The sequence below is a fragment of the Pan troglodytes genome, chromosome 16 (assembly GCF_028858775.2).
Source record: "Pan troglodytes isolate AG18354 chromosome 16, NHGRI_mPanTro3-v2.0_pri, whole genome shotgun sequence".
Classification (NCBI taxonomy): Eukaryota; Metazoa; Chordata; class Mammalia; order Primates; family Hominidae; genus Pan; species Pan troglodytes.
In genome coordinates this window covers 7,595,451-7,611,177 of record NC_072414.2, presented here as the reverse complement: position 1 = coordinate 7,611,177, position 15,727 = coordinate 7,595,451, and the positions used below count along the sequence as shown (strand labels likewise).

The following is a 15,727-nucleotide window of genomic DNA, read 5'->3' as shown; positions in this document are numbered from 1 at the left end:
ATACGACAATCCTAAATATGTATGCACCAAACAACAGAGCAGCAAAATACATGAAGTGAAAAACTGCTAGAGCTGAAAGAAAAAACAAATTCATGTTTATAATTGGGAACATAAATAACTCACCCTCAGAAACTAATGGAAATGCTACATAGAAAATAATTCAAAATATGGAAGAACTGAACAACACTGAACCAAAGGGATTTAATACACATATATAAAACACTTCACCCCCAAACAGGAGAATACAGTTTTTTTCAAGTTCCCATGAAAGATTTACCAAGATGTATCATATTCTGAGTCACAAAAAAAATTCCACAAATGTAAAAAAATAAACTCATACAGAGTATGTTCTTCAACTATAACGGAATAAAGTTAGAAACTAACAGAAAGACAATAGAAAAATCTCTAAATGCATGGAAATTAACCAACATACTTCTAAATAGTCTATGGGTCAATGAAGAGGTCTCAAAGTAAATTTTAAAATATATAGAACTGAATTTTAATGAAAATGCAACACATAGAAACATATAGGGTGCAACCGAAATATAACTGTGATAAAACTTTATAACACTAAATGTTAACATTGGAAAAGAAATGAAATCTCATATCAACAATCTAAGTTCCTACCTCAAAAACACTTGCCAAAAAAGAGAAAATGCATCAAAAGAAAGCTTAAGGAAAGGAACAATAAAGATCCCAGAAGAAATCTATCGAGTTAATATAGGACAACACTAATGAAAATCAAAGGAGAAAAGGCTGTTTCTTTGGGTAAAATCAGTTAAATTGACAAACTTCTAAAAAGACTGACCAAAAATTAAAGGAGAGAGACACAAATCACCAATATCAGGAATGAAATACGAAATTTTACTACATATATTTCAGACATTAAAATGATAATAAAGGAATATTATCAACAACTTTACCATCACAAATTTGGCAACTAAAAAGAAACAAACCAATTCCTCAAAAAACACAAAGTATGAAAACACAGATAAAATCTATAATCTGAATAGCCCTTTAGCCATGAAAGAAATTGAATTATTAATTTGAAAGTTTCCTTTTAAAAAAAGATTCCAGACTCCTGGTTTTGTTGCAGGAAGTCAGGGACCCCAAATGGAGGGACTGGCTGGAGCCGTGGCAGAGGAACATAAATTGTGAAGATTTCATATTAATATGGACATTTATCAGTTCCCGAATAATACTTTAATAATTTCCTATGCCTGTCTTTACTTTAATCTCTTAATCCTGTTATCTTCATAAGCTGAGGATGTACGTCACCTCAGGACCACTGTGATAATTGTGTTAACTGTACAAATTGATTGTAAAACGTGTGTTTGAACAATATGAAATCAGTGCACCTTGAAAAAGAACAGCATAACAGCGATTTTTATGGAACAAGGGAAGACAACCTTAAGGTCTGACTGCCTGTGGGGTCGGGCAAAAAGAGCCATATTTTTCTTCTTGCAGAGAGCCAATAAACGGACGTCCAAGTAGGAAAGATATCACTAAATTCTTTTCCTAGCAAGGAATATTAATATTAATACCCTGGGAAAGGAATGCATTCCTGGGGGGAGGTCTATAAACGGCCACTCTGGGAATGTCTGTATTATGCAGTTGAGATAAGGACTGAGATACGCCCTGGTCTCTTGTAGAACCCTCAGGCTTACTAGGGTGGGGAAAAACTCCACCCTGGTAAATTTGTAGTCAGACCAGTTCTCTGCTCTTGAACCCTGTTTTCTGTTGTTTAAGATGTTTATCAAGACAATACGTGCACCCCTGAACATAGACCCTTATCAGTGGTTCTGCTTTTGCCCTTTGCTTTATGATCTTTGTTGGACCCTTATCAGTGGTTCTGCTTTTGCCCTTTGTCCTGTTCCCTCAGAAGCATGTGATCTTTGTTAGACCCTTATTAGTGGTTCTGCTTTTTGCTCTTTGATGCATGTGATCTTTGTACTTACTCTCTGTTCTTACACCCCCTCCCCTTTTGAAACCCTTAATAAAAGCTTGCTGGTCTGAGACTCAGGCAGGCATCACAGTCCTACCAATATGTGATGTCACCCCCAGCAGCCCACCTGTAAAATTCCTCTCTTTGTACTGTCTCTATTTCTCAGCTGGCTGACACTTATGGATAATAGAAAGAACCTACGTTGAAATATTGGGGGCAGGTTCCCCCAATACTGTTTCACTAGAAAATTCTACCGGGCCTTTGTCTCCCACTCCCACTAGAGCTTGGGATTTATCTCTACTGTTCCATGTCCACCACCTCTGGAGCCCCCAGTGACTTTGTCACAGTCTCTGTTGCCCTGTGATCTGCAGGTACTGGGAGACACATAGCTAAGATGCCAGGACATCCTGAAAGCTGGGAAATGAAACTGTTTACATTCAGGAATGTGGCCATAGAATTCTCTCTGGAGGAGTGGAAATACTGGAACCTGCTTAGCAGAATTCGTATAGAGATGTGGTTTAAAAGAAGGACAGAAACCTGATCTCTGGGTCTTGATGTCTCTAAGCTAAACCTGGTGACCTTTTTGAAGGAAAGAAAAGAGTGAGGAGACAGTAGCCATACAGCCAGGTGTGATTGTATATATCTGCTAAGCATCTTAGTGATTTGACTCTCCTGCTTCAGCCCAGCCCACAGATGAGATTGTGACATATTGACTCTGCACCTTGAAGATGTAACTCTCTTTTCCAGCCTTGGTGCTGCCCACAGGTGGCATTGTGACATATGGCTGGGCCTTTCATCCAAATGATGTGTGATTGTGACGTACACCTCTGTCTGGAACCTGAATGACTTGACTTTTCTGCCTGGTCCCAACCCAAAAGTCATGTGACTCTTCTTCAGCCTGCACCCTACCACAAAAGGATTGTGATGCATCACTGCACTCAGCACCTAGATGATGTAACTGTCACCTTTTGCCTGGACCTTGCATATTTAAGGTTGGATTGTGACATATACTTTAGCCCAGCTCAGAGTTGTGATGATGACACTCATACCACAAACCAGCCAACAGGAGAGATGCTGGCATTTGTAGCTAGACTTAGAGAAAGGAATAAATTTCTGGGTCTTCTGTAGGCAATGTAACTCTCCTTCCTGGGTCCTGCCTATAGGAAGCATAAGGACCTGTCTGTGTATCCATCACCCAGCTGTTGTGACTCTCCTTTTTTGACTGAAACCTGCCACAAAGGGTGATTGTGACATATCACTGGGCCCAGAACCTAGTCTCTGGTGTGTCTTTATTAGCAGTGTGAGAACAGACTAATACAGTAAATTGGTACCAGCAGAGTGGGGCATTGCTGAAAAGATAGCCAAAAATGTGGAAGCGACTTTGGAACCGGGTAACAGGTAGAGGTTGGAACAGTTTGGAGGGCTCAGAATACAGAACAATGTGGGGAAGTGTGGGACTTCCTACAGACTTGTTGAATGGCTTTGACCAAAATGCTGATAGCAATATGGACAATAAAGTCCAGGCTGAGGAGGTCCAAGACGGACATGAGGAACTTGCTGGGAACTGGAGCAAAGGTGACTCTTCTTATGTTTTAGCAAAGAGACTGGTGGCATTTTGCCCCTTCCCTAGAGATTTGTGGAACTTTGAACTTGAGAGAGATGACTTAGGGTATCTGGAGGAAGAAATTTCTAAGCAGGGCAGGTCTCTGTTGATCCATGGATGGGGATCTCTGTTCTGCAGGATGGGGTTTGTAAAGTTGTTAAGAATAAAGCCTACTTTAAGAGATATCAAGCAAAATTTAGAAGACGGCAAGAGGGTGAAACTGAGTATTATGCTTGGAAATGCTTGGTGATACAGGACAAAAATAAATACAACACACCCAAATACAGGATGATAGTTTGTGTAACACACAGAGATATTATTTATCAGGTTGCTTATGCCCGTACAGAAGGGGATATGATAGTACGCACAGCATATGCATGTGAACTACGAAAATATGGTTTGAAGGTTGGCCTGACCAATTACGCTGCGGTGTACTGTACTGGCCTGCAGGCTTCTCAATAGGTTTGGCATGGAAAAGATCTATGAAGGCCAAGTGGAGGTGACTGGCGAGGAATACAATGTGGAAAGCATTGATGGTCAGCCAAGTGCCTTTACCTGCTATATGGATGCAGGCCTTGCCAGAACTACCAGTGGCAATGAAGTTTTTGGTGCCCTGAAGAGAGCTATAGATAGAGGCTTGTCTATCCCTCACAGTACCAAATGATTCCCTGGTTATGGTTCTGAAAGCAAGGAATTTAATGCAAAAGTACACCGGAAGCACATCATGGGCCAGAATGTTGCAGATTACATGTGCTACTTAATGGAAGAAGATGAAGATGCTTACCAGAAACAGTTCGTTCAATACAGGAAGAACAGTGTAACTCCAGACATGATGGAGGAGATGTAAAAGAAAGCTCATGCTGCTATATGAGAGAATCCCATCTAGGAGAAGAAGCCCAAGAAAAAAGTTAAAAAGAAGTGGAACTGTCCCAAAATGTCCCTTGCTCAAAAGAAAGATTGAGTAGCTCAAAAGAATGCAAGCTTCCTCAGAGCTCAGAAGTGGGCTTCTGAGAGCTAAACCAAACAATTTTCCATGAGGATTTTTCAGATGAAGATCATAAACTTATTGACAGCAAAAAAAAAAAAAATGAACTTTATAAGCAGCAAAGCATTCAAGAAGTGACTTGGGTTCTGTTAAAGGTATTCAGCTTTAAAAAGAAAACAGCATAAAAGTTTGGAAAATTTGCAGCCTGACAATGCAATAGAATAGAAAATCTCATTTTTTGAGGAGAAATTTAAGCCAGCTGCAGAAATTTGCATAAGTAATGAGAAGCCGAATGTTAATTCCCAAGACAATGGGAAAAATGTCTCCAGGGCATGTCAGAAATCTTCTTGGCAGGCCAGGTGCAGTGGCTCACGCCTATAATCCCAGCACTCTGGGGGGCTGAGGTGGGCGGATTACGAGGTCAGGAGATCCAGATCATCCTGGCTAACACAGTGAAACCCTGTCTCTACTAAAAATACAAAAAATTAGCCGGGTGTGGTGGTGGGCGCCTGTAGTCCTAGCTACTCGGGAGGCTGAGACAGGAGAATGCAGTGAACCTGGGAGGGGGAGCTTGCAGTGAGACGAAACGGTGCCACTACACCCTAGCCTGGGCGACAGAGCAAGACTCCGTCTCAAAAAAAAAAAAAAAAAAAAAAAAGAACTCTTCTTGGCAGCCCATCCCATCACAGGCCCAGAGGCCTACAAGAAAAATATAGTTTCCTGGGTCGGGCCCAGTGCCTCCCTGCCCTGTGTAGCCCAGGGACTTGGTGCCCTGCATTCCAGCCAGTCCAGTCATGGTTATATAGTTTCCTGGGTCGGGCCCAGCGCCTCCCTGCTCTGTGCAGCCCAGGGACTTGGTGCCCTGCATTCCAGCCAGTCCAGCCATGGCTAAAAGAGCCAAGGTAGAGCTCGGGCTGTTGCTTCAGACAGTGGAAGCCCCAAGCCTTGGCAGCTTTCACGTGCTGTTGAGCCTGCAGGTGCGTGGAAGTCAAGAATTGAGGTTTGGAACCCTCCACCTAGATTTCAAAGAATGTATGGGAACACCTGGATGTCCAGGAGAAGTTTGCTGCAGGGGCAGGGCCTTCATGAAGAACCTCTGCTAGGACAGTGCAGCAGAAAAATGTGGGGTCAGAGCCACCACGCTGAGGAGTCCCTACTGGGGCACCACCTAGTGGAGCTGTGAGAAGCTCCCAGATCCCAGAATGGTAGATCCACTGACAGCTTGCACCATGCGCCTGGAAAATCCGCAGACACTCAACACTCAACCAGCCCGTGAAGGCAGCGGGGACGGAGGCTGTACCCTGCAGAGCCACAGGGACCGAGCTGCCCAAGACCATGGGAACCCACCTCTTGCATCAGCATGACCCGGATGTGGGACATGGTGTCAAAGGAGGTCATTTTGGAGCTTTAAGAAATCCTGCTGGATTTTGGACTTGCATGGGGCCTGTAGCCCCTTTGTTTTGGCCCATTTCTCCCATTTGTAATGGCTGTATTTACCCAATACTTGTACCCCCATTATATCTAGGAAGTAACTAACTTGCTTTTGATTTTGCAGGCTCATAGGCGGAAGGGACTTGCCTTGTCTCAGATGAGACATTGGACTGTGTACTTTCGAGTTAATGCTGAAATTAGTTAAGACTTTGGGGAACTGTTGAAGGCATGATTGGTTTTGCAATGTAAAGACATTAGATTTGGGAGGGGCCAGGGTGAAATGATATGGTTTGGCTGTGTCCCCACCCAAATCTCATCTTGAATTGTAACTCCCACAATTCCCACAAGTCATGGGAGGAACACAGTGGGAGGTGATTAAATTATGGGGATGGGACTCTCCTGCACTGTTCTCGTGATAGTGAATGAATTTCAGAATATCTGATGGTTGTAAAAACAGGAGTTTTCCTGCACAAGCTCTCTCTTTGCCTGCTGCTATCCATGTAAAATGTGACTTGCTTCTCCTCGTCTTTTGCCATGATTGTGAGGCCTCCCCAGACACAAAGAACTGTAAGTCCATTAAATCTCTTTCTTCCCTGTCTCAGGTATGTCTTTATCAGCAGCGTGAGAACAGACTAATAAAGCCAGTAACTGAATAAAAGGTTGAATTATGGATCATATGGTAGGTAAAATAAATAAAAGTGTGCAAAAAATACTTGGGCTTTATTTGGGCCCCATTCTTTACATTGTTGTGACTTCCAGTGTTTTCACCTGAAGGGATATTTATGAACAGAAGGGTTGTTATTATTATTTGTATTTTTTACCTTGCTAAAAATACATATTAATCTCTTAATAAAATTATCCTAGCAAATCTTAAACAACAAAATAAAAATTCTACTGAACATGTAAAGAACTAGCATCAATTCTATATAATCTTTTCCAGAAGATAAAACAGGAAGGAACACTTTCCAACTCATTTTGTGAAGCCAAAATCAGACAAAGCTAGCATAAAGGAAACTATAGATCAATATATCTCATAAAGTTAAAAATCCCCAACAAAATGTTAGCAAACTGAATCCATGAATACGTGAAAATAATTATACACCATGACCACAGGGGATTTATTTCAGGTATGCATGGTTGGCTCAATATTTGAAAATTAATCAATGTAATCTAACCATATCAAAAGGCTAAAGAAGAAAAACCATATTATTTTCTTCTGAAGCTTCCAGAAGTAGCACAGCCCTCTCTAATAGATTGAGTTTAGATTTCTGACCTCCAAAAATGTAAAAGAATAAATTCGGGTTAAGCCACTCAATTTCTGTTAATTTGTGCAGCAATAGGAGATGAACACACATGATAATAGGTACTTTGCTGATGTGATTAACTTGAGGACCCGGAGAAGGGGAAATTATTCTAACCAATAGAGGTGGGCGCAATCCAATCACAAGGGCTCTTATGATTATGTTAGAAATTTATGATTAGGTTAGAAATCCTATGATTAGGTTAGAAATGTTAGAAACATTTTACAAATAAGGATTTCCTTTTCTTTCTTGTAAAGCTTCAACCAGCCCCATCATTCACTGATGTACAGAATTCCTTTTCCAGTCCTTGGTTTCTCACTCAGTTCCTTTGACAAGGAGGTTATTCTACAGCGAAGGCAGTGCATCATACCAGAACTCACTGGTCGTACCATGTGCTCCATTACCCAGAAGCAGCTGACTTGATAGAACAGTGGCCTGCTAAAGCTTCAGAGGTACTATTTGCTGCAATCCAAAAGTCTGCAAAGTTGGGGTGCCACCCTACAGCATGCAGTATGTGCTTAAACAAATTACCAATGAATGTCACTATCTCCGTCACAGCCCACTGGGAAGCATTGGTGTGGGAAACAAAGGAGTGAGATAGGAGCACTCCCTCCCTTATTACTACACCCAGTGTTGTCTCATCCTTATGAGCGGCCCGTCCTGAATTTCTCTCTCTCTCAGGGTGTACTGCCTATTCTGCACCTAACTTTCAAAGTATTCTTTTTCTTTTGCAATACTCTATGCTGCACTTCTTTTGCTATGTGTCTCTTGTTTAAATTCTCTTAAACCAAGAAGACAAGAACCAAGGTATCACAACAGGTGTCAGCATTTTATTGGAAGCTGAGAATCCTCCCTGGCCATGTGAAGCTCCACATGCCTTGCGACCATCAAGCAGACAAGGAGAGTCCCTCTACTGTCCAAGATAACTGCTTTCAATTCTCAGAGGGAACTAGGTTGCTGCTTCCTCATGCTGGCAAGAACTGGCCGGGAGCTGGGCATTCACAGGTGTGCCTCCTTACATTCCAGTAGTCCCAGTTCATGCACACCTTGGCACTCGAGTACAGACACAACACCAAGGTCTCAGGTCCTATGAGAATGATGGTTTGGGTCACCTCAACAGTGGATAAAAACCACGTATCTGAAGTGGTGGCAGAGGTCAGGGGAACGTGGCATTAAAGAAGTGAGTTAACTAACAATTCAGACTTCAGAATCAGCTCTGGAAGCCGGGGCTATAGCAGCTCTGTTTTATGGTATTTTGTTGCTTCTCTTCCCCCACTTATTCTCCATTGTCATAATAGGAAGAGCATTGGGATAGCTAACATTTTAAGTTTCAGGTGTTACTGAACCAACATCACCCCATATCACACAGTAGCTGATGGGATATTGTACAGCTCTTGTTTTGAGGACAAGTGATTTTCTCTTGGACTGGACAAATGATGTTTTTAAAATCCTAACAGGCACAAGTGGAGGACTGTCTGGGGCTATCCCTCATTGCCCTTTAGTCCTGCCCCTGGTCTTCTCCCCAGCCTTCTCCCCAGCCCTGCTGCTGGCAGCTCTCCCATCTTCTGGAATCCAGGTAAGTCTGGCCAATGGGAGACACTGGCAGGACTTGATGGGTGGGAGGAACAAGGTCACTGAATCTCCTGGCTCCTCTGGCCAGGCCACAGGTGATCACAGGCCACTAGAGCTCCCATCTCCCCTTCGCCCCTCAGGCCCATGAGGTCATGGCCTCTTTTCTTCAGGAGTTCAGCACACCCATTCTTTCCCCTAACCTGACCTTTGAGCACATAATCTCTTTCTTTCCTGAGAAAGACCCTACCTCGCAAGGAGGGTGGAAAATAGTCACCACCCAATGCTCAAAGATGTTCCTTACATGACTGTTTCAAGAGGAAAAAGATAGACAATAACCTAAATGTCAACAAAAGGGGAAAAGCTGATGATAGCCTATCCACTTACAATGTAACATTGCACAGATTTTTAAATGATGATATAGAAATACATGCACATGTAAGTCCCCAGACCTAAGTCCCCAGACGTAGCAGGTCACAACTGTTCAACCCAATAGGGCCCTGATCACCTGGAGTATCCAGGACAGCCATGTGAGGCTGGGGACACAAGACTTCAGCGAGTTGTGCCCAAGGAGCCATGGGTTTCTGAGAGAACAGGGTTGCCCACCCAGAGCCACTGTGACCAGAGGGGTCCTGGCAGGGGGCGGAGGGGGAGAGCACTCAACTCATCTGACCTCTGAAATGTATTCATAAAATGAAAGGATTTGATTAAATAACGTCTAATATTCCCTCTGATGGCAATTCCAGCATCATGCAGTTTCCAGGCTGCAGTCCTGAACTACGGTGTGGAAAGCATGAGAAACCCCACTGATTCCTTCCAGGCACAGAATATCTGCAAATTTTGAAGTCATGAAAAAAAAGTTGTTGTTTTTTTTTTTTTCTATTTTTAGCAAAGAAGGACTTCTGGGGAAAATTTAAATACGTGAAATGCTTTCTTTTTATGAAGCTTAGATGATTTCCTAACTTTAGGAACACTAAGATGTATCAACGATTTGATTTACTCAACAAATTATTATGCTTGGAATATTATATTTAAGTGGAACTTATTCGTATCATAATTATAGATTGACTAATTAAATTTATTTTTGAGTGCTTTTCCTTTTCCCAAATTAAAGTATAAATTGGTAAATTTGAAGAAATCCAGTTCCTGGGTTGTTTCAGTTAATTTAAAAATAAACAAAAGACATCACCAAGCCTATGGTAAATCTTGCACTCCTAAAACGTCTCTGAGCACGCACTGAATCCCAGGTTCCCAGGACACGCAGGGGCCTCTCCTGGCAGTGACTGTCCATCTCTGGCGAGTCCCACCTCACACAAACAGCTAGTGTGAAGTGCCACCAGGGAAACAAAGGGACTTTGGAGATTTAGGAAAGGCTTTGGGAACTCTTCCTCTGCAGGCTGGGGGCGGGATGGCCACAGGGAGATGCACCATACGCGGAAACACTACGTGCAGCCGACCTGGCCTTTGGGGAGGCGGGCAGGCGCAGAGGGACAGAGTCAAAGTGTTCCAGGCACAGTGCGTTCCTCCAAATCACGCTGACGCACACGCGCGTCCCTAGCTGACACCTGAGCACGTGGGCGCTGGCTGGGCGGCCTGCAGAGCTCACATCCTCCACCCCGACCTCGATCCCCTCGGGAGCACCCACAGGGCACCCGGGTCAGGGAGGCCACGAGGGGCAGTCACCCCGCAAGGAAGGAGGCCAAGGGGAAGGAGAGGAGCCCTCTGTGACCCTGAGAGAAGCCCCGAGATCTGCGGGGGTCCCGGCGCTCCTGCGCCCCCTCTCCCCTGGGCTGCTGTGAGGCTGGAGACAGGCTGCAGTAAACTCCACCTTTGTGTCGCCGGCGCCGTGAACCCTCAAAGCAGGCTTTCGCGTAAGTCCCCACGGTCTGTCCTCACCCAGCTGTGTGTGTTTCTCACACAGCTGTTATCTTGTGCTCCGAAACCCCAAGCCCGCCACGGCGGTGCTTCCGCGGGCCCACAGCTGCCCTCCTCTCCTGGCACCGCCATCCACCCCTCCCGCTGCAGGACACCTGTGCAGGGGACCCTGCCTCAGAAAGTGTCGCTTGGGAAATGGAAATGAAGACTGAAGGAACTTCCAACTCCCACCCACTCTCTAGGAGGCACTTTCTTTTTGTTTTGTTTTTGTTGTTGTTGTTTTGAGACGGAGTCTTGCTCTATTGCCCCGGAGGCACTTTCTATTACTGAGAAGAAAACCCTGGAAAGTCCCGGGCTTCCCCCAGGAGCTTGGAACTCCCCTCGCCCCCTGCTTCCTGCCCTCCATCCCCCAGAAGCGGGTCCCTGCGGCCTAGCGCGAGTGGAGAGCGAGGCTTAGGTCCTTAGTGATGGCTTCAAGGCCTGGGAACCCCAGGTCCTGGTTTTTAAACTCTGGACAAACTGCACTCGCATTACCCTGGCTCACCCTTGTGCTCAGGAATTAATTTTTAATATCTGCATAGCATTTCTTACCTATAAGAATGTGTCTTCTTGTTCTAAAAGAATTTTTACATGAATATTTCATGTGATGGTATTGTATAGTATTGTAAGTCACTTTTCTTTTTTTCTCATTAGAATAACCTGTAGCATAGAAACTCTTCCATATGTAAGAAATTGGTCTTAGCTTTTAATGAGGGGATTTTTAAAAATAGTGCAGTGTGCTGGCTATTTGTCAAGAAAACATTACATTTAACATGATGCCTGCAGATAAGTTTAAACTCTCTCCTTTCCCTTTATTCAGCTTCCCTGTGAATCCAAGTCATAGCTCCCGTTCTCATTTCCTTTCGCCTCTGAACCTTTGTGGAGATACCGTCCTGCCGGAGCAGCAACAAGGGAAGCCAGCCCACAGTGCATTGTTCAGCTCCCTCGCTCGGTCCAAAATCCACCCGACCCAGCCCCAGGAGGACCAGAGCAGGGCCCACTGCAGCAGATTCAGGTGGACGGGGCAGAAGTGAGCAGTGCTGTTGGCTGGGAGCGCTGGGGGACAGAGAAAGACTCCCGACCATGCTGGGGCCTAAGAGAACCAGAAGAGATGCGCAGATGAGCTTTGGAGGACGGAAGAACTGCACACTACAGTGCCGGGTGTATCCTTGGCCCAGACACAGGGCAATTTCAGGGAACTCTACTAGGGAGGTGCGGGGGTGGCTGAGAATGGCAGCCCCAGAGAAGAAGATGGAGCTCAGTCCTACCTGGGCCAGCTCAGTGGCTGGGCTGGAGACACGAGCTGACACATGGAGCAGCAGCTCAGCCCCTCACTGATCATGGGGCTTGGTTAAGTGTATAAAGTTCCTTCTACTGCCAACAGTCTATCCTCCCCAACTCCTGGGGATACTCCAGCACAAACTGGGGAACACCAAGTTGCAAAGTAACAAGGACAAGGCCAGGAACCCTAGGCAACAACTCCTCATATTCCCAGCACCCCCCACCTCCTCAAGCCTGCCTGGGTAGGCCTCTGAAATCTCCATGGACCTGGCCTGTGGCCACCACAGCACAGTTTGTTGATTAACATACAGTGGTTCCCTTTTAGAAATCGGCAACACGGGGCTGGGCATGGTGGTTCATGCCTGTAATCCCAGCACTTTGGGAGGCCAAGGCGGGCAGATCACCTTAGGTCAGGAGTTCGAGACCAGACTGGCCAACATGGCAAAACCTCGTCTCTACTAAAAATACAAAAATTAGCCGGGCGTGGTGGTGGGTACCTGTAATCCCAACTACTCGGGAGGCTGAGGCAGGAGAATTGCTTGAACCCAGGAGGCAGAGGTTGCAGTGAGCCAAGATCGCACCACTGCACTCCAGCCTGGGCAACAGAATGAGACTCCACCTCAAAAAAAAAAAAAAAAAAAAATTGGCAATGTGGACAGCTGAGGACAATGGCAGTGGTATAACTGCTTCTATCCCAAAATTTCCTCCCAAAAGACAGAAAAAGAAAGAAAAGAAAGTAAAATCTACACAAAGCCATGCCTTCCACATAATGTGAAGGTAGAGAACCCCAAAAGTGTAAAATATCTGAACTGAAAAGAGAAAAGTGAAAATACCACCAAACCCCCAGCCTGCTCTCTCTCTCACTGCTGTCCCAGCCACAAAGCTTTACAGCAAATGGACAGAAAGCCCTGAGGGAAGACAGAGGGGGTGCTGAGGTGATCAGAAGGTCCACCAGAAGGGGCCAGGGGGAACTGGGCCCTGGGAGGTGCTGTGAGAGGAGCAGGAGCACAGAAAGGGCCCATCTGGGGACATGCAGCCTTGGGGAGGAAAGAGCAAAGAGGAAGGGAAAGCTTCTTTGAGCAACCAAGTGGTCAAGTGGAAAAGAAAAGGAGGTAAAAGCGGGGTTCCGCAAGGCAGGAGTCGGAGGACTGTGCTCTGCCCGCAGAAGAGCGCCAGGAATCCTACGAAACACAAACAAGCCCAACGGCATTAAATGAACAAGAGAAAAATGAAGTCACACCTACAGAGCTAGTGCAAACGCTATCAGGAGCGGAAATGTCACATGTATCAGCTGAGGAAAATCCCCTCTGAAAATAACCATGAAGCATGTAGAAGAAAACTACAAGCCCACACTTCAAAATGAATTCGCCATGCCCACGCCTCAAGCAAGCATCAAAAATACAAACCCACCTTAAATCAGAGATTTGAAAACAGAAATGGGCAAATAACAGGGAGAAATAAAAAGTTGATTGAACTCAAGGATGAGGTAACCAAGTTTTCTCAGAAATAAGGGGTTGTTTAATGGGTACAAAAAATAGGGTTAGTTAGAAGTAATAAGTTCTAGTGTTTGATAGCATGATAGGGCCACTATAATTAACAATAACTTATTGTATATTTTAAAATAACTGGAAGAAAGGACTTGGAATGTTCCCAAAACAAGTAACAATAAATGTTTGAGGTTATGGATATCCTAATTACCCTGATTTCATCATTACATATTGTATTATTGTATCAAAATATCACATGTCCCCCCATAAATATGCAACAACTATTATGTACTCAGAGAAATCACTTTACAAAAGAAATGAGAAATAAATTAAAAGATGCCCAAAAGACAATAGACAAAAATGAAAATATAACAAGGGTCACTAAATAAAGATATCAAAGCAAGTGAGAGAATAAAAATGAATAAGTAAATAGATAAATTAAAAAGGCAGAGATAGTAGTGGAAATGGAACCCGGGCAATGAAGGAATAATATTTGTTTATTGGAGTCCTTAAGGGAAAAAAACAAATAGTAGAATGAAGCTAATATTTAAAACTAAAATCTCTGTTATATGTTCTAGTAAAACTATAAGATTTCAAGGAAGAAGATAAAAATCATCAAGGCCACAGGCAAAACAATGAGACTGACATCAGGTCTTCCAAAATCAACATATAAACAAAACGACAATGGAGCAATATTTTTAAAAATAAGTCAATGAAAAAAAAAAGTGTAACAAAGGATTCCAATCCAGCCAACTTACAAAGAACAGTTTATTTGGCTCATGGTTCTGTAGCCTCTGAAAGTAGAGGCAGACACCAACATCCACTCAGCTTCTGGTGAGGGCCTCAGGCTGCTCCCACTTGTTGGGGAAGGTAAAGGGGACCCAGGGCATGCTGAGATCACATGGCAAAAGAGGAAGCAAGAGAGTGGGAGGCGCCCGGCTCTTTTAACAACCAGCTCTCACAAGGACTAATAGAGTGAGAACTCATTACCACAAAGATGGCACCATGCCATTCAGAAGGGATCCGCCACCATGACCCAAACACCTCCCATCAGGCCCCACCTCCAACACTGGGATCAAATTTCAACATAAGGTTTGAAGGGGACAAATATCCAAAACATAGCAATTAGTAACTTCCGTAAAGTAGAAATATTTTGAAATACAAAAACCTCTTTGCTGCCAGTGCAACCAAGCTAGAAAATTACTAAGAAAAACAAAAAACAGAAAGGTCCTTCTGCCAGGAAAGTTAAAAATGTTCTATTGAAACAATTCTTGTGGGAAATAGAAACAGAAATTACAATTTTTAAAAAATGATGAAAACACTACATATCAAAATTTAAGGGATGCATTTAAAGCAATAATCAGAGGAAAATCATTGCACTAAACACATTTAATAACAACACTGAAAAAAAGATTAAATATCCAATTCTAAAAACTAGAAAAAAACAAAGTCCACCAAATGAAGGAGGGAGATAATGAAGTTAAAGCAGAAATTAATGACACAGAGAATATAAAAACACTATATTAATTAACCAACTCCCAGTTGTTATTTTGAAAAAAATTAACAAGATGGACAAACCACAATCTAACTCGATTAAGGGGAAAAGGGGGAAAAAGCACAAGTATTCAAAATAAGAAAGAACAACAAGGAAATAATCATTGAAACAGAAGTAAAATTTAAATCATAAATGACTAATTTGGAAACTTCTGTGAAAATAAATTTTAAACCCTAGGTGAAATGGATAGTTCCCTAGAGAAATACAGATTGCCAATATTGACCCCATCTGATTTAGAAAGCTTAAACACACCTATTTCCAAAGAAATAAAAAGTTATTGAAGAAATAACTAGCCCACTCCCAAAAAGAGCCAGGCCAAGATGGTCTCACAGGGGAATTGTATCAAGCCCTCAAAAACCAGATAGTCACAATTATCTATAAATTATTTCAGATTATTGAAAAGAAGGTAAATTTTCCTAACTCCCTTTATGAAGCAAGTGTGACAATGATACCTAAACCAGGTAAAGACTCGTTAAGAAAAAAAAAGAGTACTACAGAAAAGTATTACTTATGAATATCATGAATTACTAATAAATATCAATGCCAAATAGAAAATGAAATATTAGCAAAAAGACCACATTAAGAAAATAATAAATCATAAAAAAGATAATTCATTCCAGAATTCAAGGTTGGTTCAATATTAGGAAATTCATTAG

The 15,727-nt window shown here is 43.2% G+C and overlaps 1 protein-coding gene and 1 pseudogene across 12 annotated transcripts in view; one reads left to right on the top strand and one right to left on the bottom strand.

Moving 5' to 3' along the window:
• The window catches only part of OCA2 (OCA2 melanosomal transmembrane protein), a 345,392-nt gene that overhangs the window by 140,081 nt on the left and 189,584 nt on the right, over window positions 1–15,727 (bottom strand). The window lies entirely within an intron of this gene.
• Window positions 3,239–6,363, top strand: LOC129137184 (large ribosomal subunit protein uL18-like; annotated as a pseudogene).